This window comes from Schistocerca piceifrons, chromosome 5 (genome assembly GCF_021461385.2).
Source record: "Schistocerca piceifrons isolate TAMUIC-IGC-003096 chromosome 5, iqSchPice1.1, whole genome shotgun sequence".
NCBI lineage: Eukaryota > Metazoa > Arthropoda > Insecta > Orthoptera > Acrididae > Schistocerca > Schistocerca piceifrons.
The window spans coordinates 67,470,683-67,489,653 of NC_060142.1; positions in this window are offsets into that span (position 1 = coordinate 67,470,683).

Below are 18,971 nucleotides of genomic sequence, written 5' to 3' on the forward strand. Positions count from 1 at the left end.
AGCAGTGGGCGAACAAGTGTACTGTAACCAACTTCCTTTATTTTCGGATTGAATTTCCTTAGGATTCTTCCAATGAATCTCAGTCTGCCATCTGCTTTACCGACGATTAATTTTATATGGTCATTCCATTTTAAATCACTCCTAATGCGTACTCCCAGATAATTTATGGAATTAACTGCTTCCAGTTGCTGACCTGCTATTTTGTAGCTATATGATAAGGGATCTATCTTTCTATGTATTCGCAGTACATTACACTTGTCTACATTGAGATTCAATTGCCATTCCCTGCACCATGCGTCAATTCGCTGCAGATCCTCCTGGATTTCAGTACAATTTTCCATTGTTACAACCCTCGATACACCAAGGCATCATCTGCAAAAAGCCTCAATGAATTTGCGATGTCATCCACAAGGTCATTTATGTATATTGTGAATAGCAACGGTCCTATGACATTCCCCTGCGGCTCACCTAAAATCACTCTTACTTCGGAAGACTTCTCTCCATTGAGAATGACATGCTGCGTTCTGTTATCTAGGAACTCTTCAATCTAATGACACAATTGGTCTGATAGTCCACATGCTCTTACTTTGTTCATTAAACGACTGTGGGGAACTGTATCGAACGCCTTGCGGAAGTCAAGAAACACGGCATGTACCTGTGAACCTGTGTCTATGGCCCTCTGAGTCTCGTGGACGAATAGCGCAAGCTGGATTTCACACGACCGTCGTTTTCGAAACCCATGCTGATTCCTACAGAGTAGATTTCTAGTCTCCAGAAAAGTCATTATACTCGAACATAATACGTGTTCCAAAATTCTACAACTGATCGTTAGAGATATAGGTCTATAGTTCTGCACATCTGTCCGACGTCCCTTCTTGAAAACGGGGATGACCTGTGCCCTTTTCCAATTCTTTGGAACGCTACGCTCTTCTAGAGACCTACGGTACACCGCTGCAAGAAGGGGGGTAAGTTCCTTCGCGTACTCTGTGTAAAATCGAACTGGTATCCCATCAGGTCCAGCGGCCTTTCCTCTTTTGAGCGATATTAATTGCTTTTCTATCCCTCTCTCATCTATTTCCATATCTACCATTTTTTCATCTGTGCGACAAAATAGAGAAGGAACTACAGTGCAGTCTTCCTCTGTGAAACAGCTTTGGAAAAAGACATTTAGTATTTCGGCCTTTAGTCTCTCATCCTCTGTTTCAGTACCATTTTGGTCACAGAGTGTCTGGACATTTTGTTTTGATCCACCTACCGCTTTGACATAAGACCAAAATTTCTTAGGATTTTCTGCCAAGTCAGTACACAGAAATTTACTTTCGAATTCATTGAACGCCTCTCGCACAGCCATCCTCACGCTACATTTCGCTTCGCGTAATTTTTTTTTGTTTGCAAGGCTTTGGATATGTTTATGTTTGCTGTGAAGTTCCCTTTGCTTCAGCAGCAGTTTTCTAACTCGGTTGTTGTACCACGGTGGCTCTTTTCCATCTCTTACGATCTTGCTTGGCACATACTCATCTAACGCATGTCGTACGATGGTTTTGAACTTTGTCCACTGATCCTCAACACTATCTGTATTTGAGACAAAACTTCTGTGTTGAGCTATCAGGTACTCTGTAATCTGCTTTTTGTCACTTTTGCTAAACAGAAAAATCTTCCTACCTTTTTTAATATTTCTATTTACGGCTGAAATCATCGATGCAGTAAACACTTTATGATTGCTGATTCCCTGTTCTGCGTTAACTGTTTCAAATAGTTCGGGTCTGTTTGGCACCAGAAGGTCTAATATGTTATCGCCACGAGTAGGTTCTCTGTTTAACTGCTCAAGGTAGTTTTCAGATAAAGCACTTAAAAAAATTTCACTGGGTTCTTTGTCCCTGCCACCCGTTATGAACGTTTGAGTCTCCCAGTCTATATCCGGCAAATTAAAATCTCCACCCAGAACTATAACATGGTGAGGAAATCTACTCGAAATATTTTCCAAATTATCCTTCAGGTGCTCAGCCACAACAGGTGCTGAGCCAGGGGGCCTATAGAGACATCCAGTTACCATGTCTGAGCCTGCTTTAACCGTGACCTTCACCCAAATTATTTCACATTTCGGATCTCCGTCAATTTCCTTCGATACTATTGCACTTCATATCGCTATAAACACGCGTCCCCCTTCACTGTCCAGCCTGTCTCTGCGGTATACATTCCAATCTGAGTTTAGGATTTCATTACTGTTTACGTCTGGTTTCAGCCAACTTTCTGTCCCTAGTACTATATGGGCGTTGTGACCGTTTATTAATGAGAGCAGATCTGGGACCTTTCTACAGACGCTCCTGCAGTTTACTATTAGCACATTCCCTGTTGCATTTTGCCTACTCCTACCTTGCTGCGTCTCAGGAGGCGTCTTGTCGGGCCTAGGGAGGGAATTCTCTAACCTAAAAAAACCCAAACGTGCACTCCACACGTACTCCGCTACCCTTGTAGCCGCTTCCGGCGTGTAGTACACACCAGACCTATTCAGGGGGACCCTACATTCCTCCACCCAATAGCGGAGGTCGAGAAATTTGCGCCCCAGATCACCACAGAATCTTCTGAGCCTCTGGTTTAAGCCTTCCACTTGGCTCCAAACCAGAGGACCGTGATCGGTTCTGGGAACGATACTAGAAATAGTTAGCTCAGATTCCACCCCGTGAGCGAGTCTTTCCGCCTTCACCAATTCCGCCAACCGCCTGTACGAACTGAGGATGACCTCTGAACCAAGACGGTGCCGACATGAGCAACAATTTGCAGTCTGGTGCACCCAGTGCTCTCTATCGCCGCCGGCAGAGCCTCCTCCACATCTCGGATGAGACCCCCCAGCAAGCAGACAGAGTGAACACTGGCCTTCTTCCTCGACCTTTCCGCTATGTCCCTAAGGGGCTCCATCACCCGCCTAACATTGGAGCTCCCAATAACTAATAAACCCCTCCCGCCGTGTGCCTGCTCCGACCTTGCCGAAGGAGAGGCCACGTGTCCATTCACAGGCAGAGTGGGCGATGCCACACGGCGAGCCTCCACATTGACCCTCCGTCTCGTGCGCCGCGAACGCCGCTGAACCCGCCAATCCCCTTGGGGATATGGTCGCCCAACCGCACCCGGTACCCGCGAAGATGTCTCGACAGCAGGGACAATGGATGAAGCATGTAACACCTGCTGTGTACCATGCGACGCACCAGACTCCCCACTGCCGCTACACTTCGAGGCAGCAGCCTGAAGACGGCTGACCGCGGCTATCAGCACGTTGAGCTGCTCGCGAACAGTGGCCAGCTTCTCCTGCGTCCGTACACAGCAGTCACACATTCTACCCATCCTAAGAAATCAATTTACTGTAGAGAGTTAACCAACTTTTGACTAGACTGCTAATTCATTAAAGGCAGATGATTGTTGACTAAACTCTGGTTGCTAGCTCCTTCTTGTAGAAAACAATGAAAATAGCACTACCTGTCTCTGGACTGTATTGAAAACAAACACTAGCACTACGGTTGGCTCAAATGGCTCTGAGCACTATGGGACTTAACTACTGAGGTCATCAGACCCCTAGAACTTAGAACTACTTAAACCTAACTTACCTATGGACATCACACACATCCATGCCCGAATCAGGATTCGAACCTGCGACCGTGGCGGTCACGCGATTCCAAACTGCACGGCCACACCGGCCGGCCACCATGGTTGACTATAGGGACTCTCTCTGACTGTATTCAAATCAAACACGAAATCTATGGAACAGTATTACTAGCAGTCGACAATTAAAGCTTCCTAAAAGCAAAAACTCACGGAAGAAGAAGTGACAAGTAAGAAAAATACAGTTAATACTTAAATTAAGGTAGCTCGCTGCACAGCAGACGTGAAGCAGACGATGTTGACGCAACGACGCTGGCATGGATCATCTCGATTGAATCGTTGATCAATGGAAACGTGTCACATAGACGGAAGAATCACGTTTTCTGTTACAGCTAGTCGATGGCTATATTGAGACACGTTGTCCTCCTGGTGGGCGAGTGTCTGCACCACCCCATGTTCGCTGTCCCGTTGGGGCATTACTATGCTATTGGGAAGATTCATGTAGGGGGGGGGGGGGGGGGACCGGGACTTCCAAGGGACGAGTGGTCTCAGTCCGAGACACCATGACCTGTGGACTGTGGACTTTATGAACATTAATGGGGACCACGTGCATCCTTTCATGCTTGATGTCTGTACGGAGATGATGCCATATTCCAGCAGGATAACTGCCGGTGTCACAAGGTCAGAAACGTGGTATAGTGGTTTCAGGAGCATGATAACGAACACAAGTTCGCCTGATGGGAACCCGATAGTACTTGTCCAGGATGGGATCATCCAGCAACTTCACGCCAACAAACCATCGGCCCCTAATTTGCAGTTATTCCTTGACCTACCCGTAGACATCTGACGTTGGACATACCTTCGGAATCTACCAAGGACTTGTCTCACCCGTGTCATGCAGAAAATATGGTGTATTGGAGTCCAGATATGGGCCAATGCACTATTAAGCAGGCGGTCGTAATGTTCTGGCTCATCGGTGTACAAGGGGTGGTTTTATTCAGGATTCCAATACATCGTATTATTTCCCTATCTTTCTGCTATGTTTCAACATAATCTCCGTTCAATGCGACGGCCTTATGCTACTTTACTGGGAGGACCTTTATGTCCTCATGGTACCACTCGACAGGTTGACGTCGGAGCCGACGTCTAGCTACATTAATGATGTCCCCATGAAGTGCGTCCTTCATTGGTCCACACAGATCGGTCAGAAGAGGTAAGATTCTGGCTGCAGAGAGGGTGGGGACGAACAGTACCATGAAGTTTTGTGAACCACTCTGGGGTGCGCAGGCATGTGTGAGGCGTAGTATTACATGGAAAAGGAGGAGTACGTTGGCATTTTTGTAGGGTCGATCAAGCTGAAGTGGTTTTTTCGGTTTTCTGAGGGTAGCACAATACACTTCAGAGTCACAACTGTGGGCGGCCGGCCGGAACTCGGGAGACTGGACAGCGCTGTGCACCCTATTGCAATGATGACAGACACCTCGCCCAACGACTCACCATGCTTTTGTTCACTGCCAGGTTTCCGCAGACATTATACAAACGCTTATGAATCTTTGGGATGCTCTGGTTTTCCGCCAAAAGAATCTCGATGACAGCTCTCTGCTTGGAACGTACCTTCATTAAAGACCCCATTTTGAAGGCCCTGTATGGTACCGCCACCTATTGGAACTTCATGAAACCATATAGACTGAAGTAGGAATATTCCACGACATCCCACAGCCCGCATTTTTCAACCGAAATTTGCTGAGGACATAAAGATGATGCATTGCGTATTGGACGCCTCTCAAATATTGATGTTCTGTACTATCATCAGTGGAATTATGTTTGTTTACATGAAATGCTAAGCAAACTAAAATAACTCCACTGATGATTTTGTATCCTCTCCAGATCTTTTTACGCTAGCTAGGAGAAACTAGAGGCTGTATTTATCTACAAATAGAAGTTAGCAAAATAATTAATGTGAGTTGTAGGAGAGAAGCACACTGACCAAGCAGCTGTGGCATAGGAGACAGTCACCACGGAACACGTAGAGAGAACGAACGCTGTTTTGTATACACATCGGGACAGTAACACACACGCGAGGAACATTACCACGCATTGCTTGTAGTAAAGGAGGTGTTTGGAGGAAATGTTTCTCTTTTAATATGGCTAAAAGAGTGCATGGTGCGAGAGAAACGAGAGATACGAACAAAATAGTTCTTTGGCGATATGGAGAAACTGAACTTGATAAAGATACGTGGTGGAGAAACACAATCTGATGATAAAGTCGGAGCACGGAAAGAGGCGTAGAATCGAACGAGATTTTCCACTGTGGCGCTACCGGTATACACCGAGGTGGCAAAAGTTACGGGATATCTCCAAATATCGTGTCGGACCCCCTCCTGGCCGGCACAGTGCACCAACTCGATGTGGCTTTGACTAAGAAAGTCGTTGGAAGTCCACTGCAGAAATATAGGATCATGCTGCGTCTATAGAGGTCCATAATTGCTGCAGCGTTGCCAGTGCAGCATTTTGTGCACAGACTGACCTCTCCATGAATGTTTGCTGGAATTCATGTCTAGTGAACTGGGTAGCCAAAGCATTCACATGAGTTGTCCAGAACGTTTTTCAAACTGGTCACTAACAATTGTGACATGGTGACATGTTTTTTTGAAATGGTAACTGGATACCATTAAGAGGTATTGGAGGTACCGTTTAACGGGAAAGTCCGCTGATCAACTTTCGGCGTCGTGTGAGGATGACTTGTGACTTCTTAGTGCTTAGTTTGAGAAGTGGCATGAGCCCCCTCCCATATTTATATCTTACGATTTTCCTCTCTAATTGCATGCGGTGAAAAGTTGCTATTCCTTCACATGCGGACTTCCCACGCAGTGTCTCTCGTCACCCAGGTGGTCTGGTGACAGGCGTGCTCCCCTGATCTTGAAAGGGTAAGCCTACGGGTGTGAGGGAGTCGAGTGAATGCTTTCCAGACGCCGACATTGTAGAATAGTGGCGGAGACACGCTCGCAGGGGCTGAAGTAGCGGATGGGCTAGAGGTTCCGTTACTTCGCAGAAACTTTGCGAAAACACTTTCTGGCGGGCTACCAGCGAGGCGTGGGAATGACTTGTGTACCCAGGCAGTTTTGGCGGGCAAATTCCCACGCTTTCTGCAAAATCGTAACTGTGATTGGCTTGCTCAGGGCATAGATCCGTGACGTAGCAAAATCGGCGCAGAAATTAGCGCCAAGAATCTACATTGGTGGAATGGTAGTGCTCCGGCAATAGAGTGGAATTTTCTGCCGGTTTTTGAGTTGCTGATTGGAACGGGTAACCACGGCCACTGTCGTGGGGACGGGAATGTTCTGTGTTGGGTATGTACGGGTGTTCTTGTGGGGAATCGGCTCTCGCCTTTCGGTCGGAGTAGGTTACAAGACTGCGCTCTCGCTGCTCTGGTCAGCCTGCCTTCCGTTGGCTGTCTAATATACTTTTATTTAATTTTAACTGTTTGATGAAGTTGCTGAAGTTTCGACTTCAACGTAACTTTCTGAGTACAGTTGGCAATTGAGCGTACTGCGTACAAGAGGCCTATGTTGTCTGTCTTGAGCAGTTTTGGCTAAAGTTGACTGTATCGGAGTTACTGGGTGACTTCGCTTGTTAAAATCTTGAGCAGTTTTGGCTAAAGTTGACTGTATCGGAGTTATTGGGTGACTTCGCTTGTTAAAATCAATCACTGTACCGTCAGTGATTGTGTGGCGAGCCTTCTTCATATCCCTGAGAGGCGCATTTGTATTTAGTCTGGAACAAGCAGGCCAGGATAATTTGTTTCAGGCTATACTCGCGACATTATCATCACCACGACAGGACGTCGAAGCAACCAGCCATCGCCTCCGGTATGCCAGATTGTCTGAGTTCTCACAAATGTAGCAGCAATTAATGCTGGGTTGGCTGTGTGTCTCTCTTAAGACTTGAGTAGCAAGGAATTGGCTCCACATACCATTTCGTCCTAAATGTCACAATCTAGTTTAGGGACAACTTCACCTTCACAGCATTTATTCAGTTTGAGCCAATTTGATGTATTGTAAATGTTTCATGTGTTTTTGTTTATTATTTTGAGTTATAATAAATCATATTGTTATTTTGGACAGAACCTTCATTCTGTTAATCGGTAGAGCAACCCTATCATTCCTCACTACGTTAATGAAACTTTCCTTTATTTAACTTATTTGTCAAATGAAATTATTGCAGGTGCCAAACTCTTTTCTACTCCACTTGCAAGGTCGATTACAGTCAGTTCGCATTTCTGTTTAATCCATGTGCAACAGCAAAAGTCGGAGTTAGAAAGGGGGGGCTTAGAGTATCATATACATATGTAGATTCTAGAAGAATTTAGTGTTAAATACACTGCTAGCCCCGGCACCTCACATAAAATGGCGACCCTTAGCCTCGGATCTTTCCTGTGAATCACTGATATGCTAACAGTGTTCTTAGTAGGAACATTCAAACTTTTTTTCTCTACTTTTTCTTAATGATTAGTACCCAAGTTCTTTTTCTTGTAATTCCGCGATTAGCTTTTATTAGTGGCGCATGACTTCAGTTTTTGTTTTCAGTGTATATATTTTTTGTTTGTTCATTGTTTTTTGTGATTCTTTGATGTGGTGTCCGTACCACATCACACCTTGTCGGGTTTGTGTGCAGTTTCTGTACCACAACAAATCGTGCTTGTAGTTACAGCGTTGGAACGGCGTTGTTGAAATTTTATGTCTATGTGGAAAAATATTGGGAGTGGATGATTTTTATTGTGAATTTTAGATGAATTTGTTTTTTCGTGAATGATCACGAGAAGTAAGGCACGACTATTAGCGAGCGAAACTAAAACAAAGAGGATAGCATAATGGATAAGAGGCAGGTTACTGACGAGGATAGGTTCGGAGATGAGATGGGCACATTTTTAGCAGCACCGGACAACAGGGTCATTGATGAGGACGGTGATTTGGACAAGATCTTAGAGCAACGTCGCGACCATGATAGTGAGGTAGAGGATGAAACAGAGACAGGCACACAGGTCGAGACGGCAGCAGAAGTTTATAATCAAACGAACGAGTGCAGACAGAGGCCAGCTCGGTCGCGTCAGAGCTCTGGCGCCCAGGTGTCCAGAGTTACATCACCCATGTGTGATGAGGATCAAAATGATGACATTAACCCAATACTGAGCTTCCTACGATGAATGAAAGAAGAAGCTGACGAACAGCGTAAGAAGGAGAAGGAAGAAGATGAGAAACAACGCAAGAAGGAGAAGGAAGAAGATGAGAAACAGCGTAAGAAGGAGAAGGAAGAAGCTGAGAAACAGCGTAAGAAGGAGAAGGAAGAAGCTGACGAACAGCGTAAGAAGGACAAGGAAGAAGATGAGAAACAACGCAAGAAGGAGAAGGAAGAAGATGAGAAACAGCGTAAGAAGGAGAAGGAAGAAGCTGAGAAACAGCGTAAGAAGGAGAAGGAAGAAGCTGACGAACAGCGTAAGAAGGACACTCAGGCAATAATTTCGCATATAGGAGAAATTCGAGGGGAATTACTAACAATAAAGAAAGAATGTGGAGAAGTAAAACAAATGTCAATGGCTGCACAAAAAGTAGCAGGCCTGGCCAAAACGGCGGCAATAGGAGCAATGAAAGTCGCGGAAGCAGCTTCTAAACTCGCAGGGCGCTTGCGACGTAGAACACAATCCCACTCAAAATCCCTAGCGTTCTTAAAAACTCAAGGTAATATCGCGGTTGCGAACACCACGAAACGAATGGAAGAAGTAGAGAGTCGGGTAGCAAAACTAGATCAAAACGGACACACGACCACTGCGCGTTCGGATACCAATGATGGAGTACACAGAATTGTGTCTCCGAGGAAAAGCCCGTCGTGCTCTAGCGCAATGACCGAGTGCGGAGCTAACAATGCACACGCAGAAACAGCGAGTAATAGCTCCAATAATTGCAGCCAACTTAGGAGAGTGAATTCTGCGTGCCACTTCCACTGTGATACAGAGGTAGAACATCACAGTTATCAGCAAGATAGATCGGGACACTCAGCAGACGTGCAAGTATCGGAAACGAGTGACAACACCAGTGCGAGGATCAGACAGGATTTTGATCACAATCACTTCCTGTCGATACTAAAATTCCAGAAGTTCAAAGAAAATGGAGGGTCGATGCATCCGAAGAGCTGGGTGATGCAGTTTACAAATTCACTACCGGCATCATGGCCAACCCGGGCAAAATTAGAATTCATCTGATACATCGAAGGCCAAACCGTGGAAAAGAAGCGAGGTATGCAAGCGACGTTTCGGACTTATCAGGAATTTGTTGGTGCATTCCTGCGGACCTACTGGTCAAAGGAAACGCAAGACAGGATTAAAGAGGAAATAATATTTTGTCCTGAACTGGAAGCGTCCGGGCATAGGAGCGCAACCAAATTTCGTGATGATGTACTCAAGAAGAATCAATTTTTAGATAGTCCATATAGCAACGGAGAAATCATTAAATTTTGCTTTTCCAACTTGCCAGTTAGGTACCAACAGACACTTGTCGGGAAGTGTGGATCTGACATAGAAGCGTTCAAGAGTCTATTGCGCGAACTCGAAGTAGTCTTAGATAAACAAGACGCAAAGGACAGGAAGAAGGGGCAAAGTAACAAATACCACGGGCCAGGAAGGGAAGACGACAACAGATCACATAATCGCACTGGTCAGTTAGGAAACCAGGGTTACGGAAGTCAAGGTTACGCCATTCAAGGTTATGGAAACCAAAGACACAGAAACCAGTACGTCAGGGAGCAGGGTCAATCTAGGCAAGGAATCTGGGATAGGAGGAATAACGAACGGCAAAGCGACCGTAATTGGAGAGAGCGAAACCAAGGACAACAGTGGAGCCAGGAGATTGAAACTAGACCCGCAAATCCTAATGCACGTCAGAGGAGGGGGAGCTTAACAAGGGATTGACGCCAGACTAGTGCGAACACAGGCCGCCGGAATTTCGCACGTAATCTCGGACCTGGCCAACTACGGATGATAAATTACGAAGATTTGTCAGAAATTCTGCTCGAAGAACATAAAACAACTCCTCGACAGGATCGGCAGCCTCTTATCACAGTAACAATAGCTGAAAAGAGTATGAATGCGATAATAGATAGTGGAAGCTACATAACAGCAATATCTGAGGCAGCATACAAGAGGTGCTCTCAGGAGATGGACTGGCCTGTCCTATCGGTTAAGAAAACCAAAATAAAAGGGGCATTAGCGGGTAAATGTACGGAGGTCACCCAGCAAACAAGACTGGAATTCTCCTGCCAAGGACACCAAATAGAGTCTAACTTCTGGATCGTGCCAAATCTGGCGATCGACATGATAATAGGAACGGACTTCCTAAATGAACATGAAGCGATAGTTGATCTAGGACGAGGTGAAGTGGTTTTGAGGAAAGGGAATCCCGTCCATATTAAGTTCGACGACCAGCTGATCCCAGCTCAACTACCGTCTAACTGTGTACGGATAAACTATGCGTGTCTGAAAGACAGAAAGGAAGAACAGGTCGACGTTGCGGGTAGGTGAGAGGACACGGATGAGAATGAAGTCGGAATAATGGGAAAAATAAAGGAGAAAATAGGAGAAAAAGTGGAAACAATAAAGAATATAAGGTGCGACCACCGCAAAGAACTTCATAAATTACTAGTAGAACATGTGGTGGTCTTCATTCCCAAGACAGGATCAATAAAGAACTTCCAGTGTGAATTCCGTGTACGTCCGCACAACCAGTTTCGTGTGTCATCCTATACAATCCCCTTGGCATATCGACAGAAAGTAACAGCTGAAATTATGCGAATGCTGAGTGAAGGAATAATAGAACCTACGGCCTCAGCCTATAATAACCCGTTAAGAGTAGTCGAGAAGGCAGATGGTAGTATTCGTTTAGTCTTGGCCTCGCGACAAATTAATACCATAATAGAACCCGAAACAGACAGACCGGAACGATTAGAGGAACTCTTACAAAACTTCCATGGAATATCAATCTTCTCATCAGTTGATCTAAAATCGAGTTTCTGGCAGATCGAGCTCCATCCAAATTGCAGACAGTACACAGCCTTTTTAGCATTTGGAAGATGTTACCGGTTTCGTCGTCTACCATTTGGTTTGAACATTTCGTCTGCCGCATTCATTCGGGGGCTGGACGGGATACTAAGCGATAATTTGAAACGTCATGTCACCAGCTATGTGGACGATTTGCTGATCGCGGAGGAATCTTGGGGAGAGCACACTGCGGTCCTCGGTGAACTCCTTGCGACATTCAAGGAATACAGAGTGACTATCAATATCGAAAAATCAAATTTTGGAACGTCCTCTGTCAAATTTCTAGGACATATCATCACGGGTGAGGGCATTGCGCCAAATCCCGAAAAGATCGAAGCGATTGAAACTTCCCATTCCTACGACAAAGAAGCAGTTAAGGGGGTTCTTGGGGATCATAAATTTTTACAACCGCTTTATACATGTCAAAACTCAGAGCAGTCCTAGGTTGCATCAACTTACAGGAAAGAATATTCCTTGGAAATGGGATGAGGAGGCAGAATCTGAATGGAAAGCATTAAAATTCGCATTACTAGAAGCACCCATCCTCTCACACCCTAATTTAGCTGAAGAGTTTTGCATAGTCACGGACAGTTCATACTCAAGTCTGGGTGTCATGGTGTTCCAAGACTATGTACATGAAGGAAACAGGGTGTGGAAGACAATTGCGTTTGGTAGCAGAGTACTAGCCAAGAGTGAGAGGAATTATTCAGTAACCGAGTTAGAGGCGCTGGCTATTGTATGGGCGTTTGAAAAATTCAGATACCTTCTGTTTGGTCGCAAGACGATGGTCTACACTGACCACAAGGCACTCAGGTTCCTGATGACTGCAAAGCTTAATCACAGGCGGCTCATTAGGTGGGCATCATATCTGTAGCAATACAGTTTTTCGATAGAATATATCCCCGGCAGTCAGAACATTATTGCAGACGCCTTATCACGGTCACCGATCGGGTTTGAGCACAACATGGAAGAATATCTGGAGGAAAATCACTACTGCCTTTTCTATATGCAGAAAGTAGCCTTTGAAAATTTTATTACCTGTAGTATGCAGGACACCAAGAAGGAGCAAGACAAGGACCCTGCCCTAGTGTTATTGAAACAGAAATGGATATACAGAAGACACGCCACCGTCAGGCAGTTCTACCTCTTGCGGAAAGGCAAAATTTTCCACCGAAATTATGCCAATGACACTGAATGGGGGGTATGCATCCCTGAACACCTAATAAACAAGGTTATATGGCATACTCACCTCAGCTATGGTAACTTCGGACCATGCAAGTTCAATCTCAAGCTAAGGACCATGTGTTACTTTCGAAACATGGAGCGTCGAATTCGGAGGGTACTGTCGGTGTGTAAAGACTGCCAAAAGGCTATGCACACCACTGTGAGCATGCAGGCACCATTATACCCAATCGTACCGACCAAATTAAGACAATTTATTTATTTATTTAACCTGGCAAGATTAGGGCCATCAGGCCCTCTCTTACATCTAACCAGGCATTCTACTTACTTTACATTCATACGTTTTAGTAGGCATGTTAAACTACATCTAGTACAAAAAGTGAAATAAACAATTAGAATGGTACACCTGGAAAAATACATAAATATAGAGTTTATATTCGTAGATCATAAGTACTGTTATAATTAGACATTATTGAAGAGACAAATTTTAGATAGGAGTGCTGGCAGCAGGGAGTATCAGGGAGACTCATGGTGAAGGGAGGAGAAGAATAGAGAGACATGATGAAACATAATTAAGGAAATATAAAGGAAAAGAAGATTGCGTGGCTAATAGATGAAGAGGAAGGCATCTCAGGAGCAAGATAGGAGACGCTAGCTTTGCTATTTGACAGATGAGAGGATTGGCCTGGTACATTAATTTTGTGGAGAACTTTATGAGGATGATAGTAGGAAATGCTTCAACTTCTTCTTAAAAGCAGCGGGAGATTGAATTTTGCGCAAGGTAAGGGGCAGTTTGTTCCAGAGGCGGACAGCGGCAACTGAGAAGGAGTTTGCAAAAGTTTTTGTTTTGTGAGTGGGCACAGTTAGGATACCAAATAAGAGTGACCTCGTGTTTCGATTATGATGGCATGACAGGTTTTTAATCTCCGAAGCAAGGTACTGGGGTGCTTGCGCGACGAGGAGTCTGTGAAGTAGACATAGAGTGTGGTAGTCACGCAATTTGTCCGGCCGCAGCCACCCTAGCTCGGAGTATGAAGCACTAACATGATCATATCGGCGAATGTTGGAGGTGTAACGCACACAGGCATTCATGGTTAGCTCTAGCCGTCTTTTGTTTTCACTACTCGTGCCTTGTTGAATCACATCACAATAGTGGAGGTTCGGTAGAACGAGTGCTTGCACGAGCTGGCGTTTCAAGTCCTGTTGAAATATGTTCCGAAACTTTTTGAGAGCACAGAGACAAGCAGACGTCTTTCGGCACACTGCGACTGTATTCTCCACCCAGTTGAGATGCTCATCCAAAGTTACACCCAAGTTCTTCACTGTTTTCTGATATGGTATTGGAGTACCGTCGAGCAGAATAGGAGGTAGCCGTTCGCGGAAATCTGAACTTATTAATTTCTGATGGGCTATTAAGATTATTTGCGTCTTTTTTGCATTTAGTTTAAGCCCCAGGCTTTTCGCCCATGTCACTACTGAAGACAGATCATCATTCATCTGAGCGATTGCAGTGTTTACTTCTTCAGGTCTGACGCTTAGATAGAGCTGGAGGTCGTCGGCATAGAAATGATATTTACAGGAGGACAGAACCGACGAAATATCGTTGACATATAAAGAAAACAAAAGTGGTCCTAAGACTGATCCTTGTGGCACTCCCGAGGAAACATGTTTCCAGGAAGATTTTTCATTTACGCAGACAACACATTGCTGTCTGTCTTTTAAGTAGCTTTCAAACCATCTCATTGCACTATCAGAGAAATTAAGCTGTTGCATTTTTCTGAGCAATATGTCAAAGTTAACAGTGTCAAAAGCTTTGCTGAAGTCCATTAGCGTCAATATCGTTGCCTTTCGATTGTCGATGGCACATTTCATGTCATCAGTTACTTTAATTAGAGCAGTGTTTGTGCTGTGATGTTTACGGAAACCGGATTGAAATTTGTCATATAGACTGAATTCATGCAAGTGTTCAGTGATTTGGTCATGAACAATATACTCGAGTGCTTTGGAAACAGCAGGCAGTATGCTAATTGGTCGGTAATCACTAGGCAGTTGCGGGTTTTCGATCTTAGGGATGGGTCGAATTATGCTTCTTTTCCATGCAGTGGGGTATATTCCGTTCACGAGGGAAAAATTAAATATGTCAGTTAAGACAGGTACTAAGATATCGGCAACATTCTTAATCATGGTTATACCGATACTGTCGTTGCCTATTGCATCAGAAGAGATTCTCATTATTGCTTTTCTTGCCGTATTTGTTGTTATACACTCCTGGAAATTGAAATAAGAACACCGTGAATTCATTGTCCCAGGAAGGGGAAACTTTATTGACACATTCCTGGGGTCAGATACATCACATGATCACACTGACAGAACCACAGGCACATAGACACAGGCAACAGAGCATGCACAATGTCGGCACTAGTACAGTGTATATCCACCTTTCGCAGCAATGCAGGCTGCTATTCTCCCATGGAGACGATCGTAGAGATGCTGGATGTAGTCCTGTGGAACGGCTTGCCATGCCATTTCCACCTGGCGCCTCAGTTGGACCAGCGTTCGTGCTGGACGTGCAGACCGCGTGAGACGACGCTTCATCCAGTCCCAAACATGCTCAATGGGGGACAGATCCGGAGATCTTGCTGGCCAGGGTAGTTGACTTACACCTTCTAGAGCACGTTGGGTGGCACGGGATACATGCGGACATGCATTGTCCTGTTGGAACAGCAAGTTCCCTTGCCGGTCTAGGAATGGTAGAACGATGGGTTCGATGACGGTTTGGATGTACCGTGCACTATTCAGTGTCCCCTCGACGATCACCAGTGGTGTACGGCCAGTGTAGGAGATCGCTCCCCACACCATGATGCCGGGTGTTGGCCCTGTGTGCCTCGGTCGTATGCAGTCCTGATTGTGGCGCTCACCTGCACGGCGCCAAACACGCATACGACCATCATTGGCACCAAGGCAGAAGCGACTCTCATCGCTGAAGACGACACGTCTCCATTCGTCCCTCCATTCACGTCTGTCGCGACACCACTGGAGGCGGGCTGGACGATGTTGGGGCGTGAGCGGAAGACGGCCTAACGGTGTGCGGGACCGTAGCCCAGCTTCATGGAGACGGTTGCGAATGGTCCTCGCCGATACCCCAGGAGCAACAGTGTCCCTAATTTGCTGGGAAGTGGCGGTGCGGTCCCCTACGGCACTGCGTAGGATCCTACTGTCTTGGCGTGCATCCGTGCGTCGCTGCGGTCCGGTCCCAGGTCGACGGGCACGTGCACCTTCCGCCGACCACTGGCGACAACATCGATGTACTGTGGAGACCTCACGCCCCACGTGTTGAGCAATTCGGCGGTACATCCACCCGGCCTCCCGCATGCCCACTATACGCCCTCGCTCAAAGTCCGTCAACTGCACATACGGTTCACGTCCACACTGTCGCGGCATGCTACCAGTGTTAAAGACTGCGATGGAGCTCCGTATGCCACGGCAAACTGGCTGACACTGACGGCGGCGGTGCACAAATGCTGCGCAGCTAGCGCCATTCGACGGCCAACACCGCGGTTCCTGGTGTGTCCGCTGTGCCGTGCGTGTGATCATTGCTTGTACAGCCCTCTCGCAGTGTCCGGAGCAAGTATGGTGGGTCTGACACACCGGTGTCAATGTGTTCTTTTTTCCATTTCCAGGAGTGTATGTTTTAGATGGAAGCTATCGTTGTTAGTTATCCTGTTTGGGGATTCTTGTGGACGGTAATTATCAGCCGTGCTGGTATTCAGAGGTGCAGAGAAGAATTCATTTAATTCGTTAGCTGACACATGAAAAGTAGTTTCCGATTTTGCCTTTCCGACCCCCAAGCTACGGAGATTCTTCCATAGAGTCGTGGGCGTCAGATCGCTGCATACAAGGGAGCGAGCGTGTCTGATTTTAGCATTGCGAATGCATTGTTTCACTCTGTTCCGTAGCTTTCTGTATTCTTCGAAACGCTCGGGTTTCGGATCTGCCTTGAAACGCCTGTGGGCAGCATCCCTATTAGTCATCATTTGACGTAATTCAGCTGTCAGCCATGGAGCAGGAGATTTTCTTACACGGATTGTGCGCACAGGTGCATGTTTGTCATAGAGGGCAGTGAGTTTATCACAAAGTTCATTAATTTTGCCGTCGATTGTAGGTTCTCTGATTATTTGATGCCATGAGATTTCTGAGCAATCGCCTGTTAGAGCGTCAAGGTCAATACGTTTCATGTTCCTACAAGTTATGTAACGCGATTTGATCCTTGGAGGCTGGATAGAGTAGGCCAGGAATATTACATCATGTGCTGAGAGGCCAGGGGCCGATGTTTGACCAACATCTCTTACTTTGTCAGTCTGTTTCGTTGCGATTACGTCTATAAGAGTATGACTGTGCGCCGTATGGTGTGTAGGTTGTAATGGAAGAATGTTCATGCTATTGCAACTAAACAATCTTCTTAGGTTTATTGCGGAGGGAGTGTCTCTTAGCAGGTCTATGTTCAAGTCACCCATTACGATGACATGTTCGTATTGACACTGGAGTGAATGTAATTCCGACTGGAAGGAACTCATTGAGTTTATTTTTGGCGGCTTGTACACGACGCCAGTCAAGAATTTCCGACTTTGTATATTTATTTCAATGAACATGAATTCAGCCTCTTCTTCTTCAGCAGGATTTGACGTACATAAGACTCGCTTTGAGATCTGTTCGTATATATCTGTCTGCCCTAAGAAATGTGTACCCTGGGAGATGAATAGATGCAGAGGATATGTGTGGTTTCAACCACGTTTCGGATAAGAGGATTACGTGGTAGTTTAGTTGGTTGAAGAGGAGGCTAAGTTCTTCGTAATGTGCAGGTAAAGACTGGATGTTGCAGTGAGCTGCTAAAAGCTCTGACGCGTTCCGCTGAGCAGTAGAGTGGCAGACTGGTTTGTACCTTTGTTAGGCACTACCTGCCGAGAGGGGCACTGGCCGGTGCTTCCGCCAAGTGACATAGCACAGGGGTAACCGAGATTTTGCGCGCCCTGTTTGTGACTCCGCGAGTGCCGAAAGAAAGGCGACTGCAAGAGATTTCCTGAGGTTGCGGGAGTATAGAAAATGGATTAGTGGTATTCGGTGCAAGGAGAATATGACCAAAATAGTGACGGCTGTGTGTCACTGTGTATCCTATGTCGTAAGAGGAGAAATGTAATTAGCGTATTTGAAACAGGTTAGGGTGGAAATAAGGGAAAGGGGAGTGATTTAAGAGGCCGATGCTGCCAGCCGAGAGAAGTAAGCTTAATAATTAATAGATTATCGTAGGAAGCTAGAATTAAATTGAAATTTACTAAAGTGATACTGGTAGTGATTATTGTAGGAAGCTACAATTAGATTGAAATTTTCTAAAGTGATACCGATGGTGATTTTTGTTATGAACAATTTAAACCGAAGAGATGGGTAATTAATGAACTAAAGGAGAGACTAATAAATGCAATAGAACTATTACAGAATGGAAGAGAATAAACTGAGAAAATGAAAAAAGTATTAGCAGTAACTAAAATTAAGTAATGGTTAGAGCTACAGAGACAAAAAAATAGTGAAAAGTTGATACAGTTACAAAAACAATTAGTTGAAGGTACAAATATGGGTATAATTGAAAAGTTAATACAATTACAAGACTATATCTGAGTGTAGGGCTGTTACAATTTGCAAATGGTGTTAAGTTTGCACTTTTGGCTCGAGTAGCTTCACTTAATACTATTCAGTTCTGTCATGTTTGTGACTGTCTTCTTTCCAGCTGCTGTCTTAATGATTACTCTGCTATCCTGAGTCCACACATTCTCAAGACCGAAATGGGATATGGCACTGTTTAAAATCTTTAGCCGTTCGTGTGTCAGATCTTCCCTTATTGTAAGTCCTGTCCTTGCTAACTTCTTCTTCTGGGTAAAGATCTCTGCCCTTTTTCGGTACGAGACGAATTTAATTATTATTGGACGAGGTTTGGTAGCACCTGGTAGTTTTCGTCCCACCCGATGGCTCCTGTCAATGTCTGCCTTGGTCACTTCAACACCTAATTTTTCACGCGCAACCTCTATAAGCAGGTTGTCTGTGTCTCCTTCCTTATTTT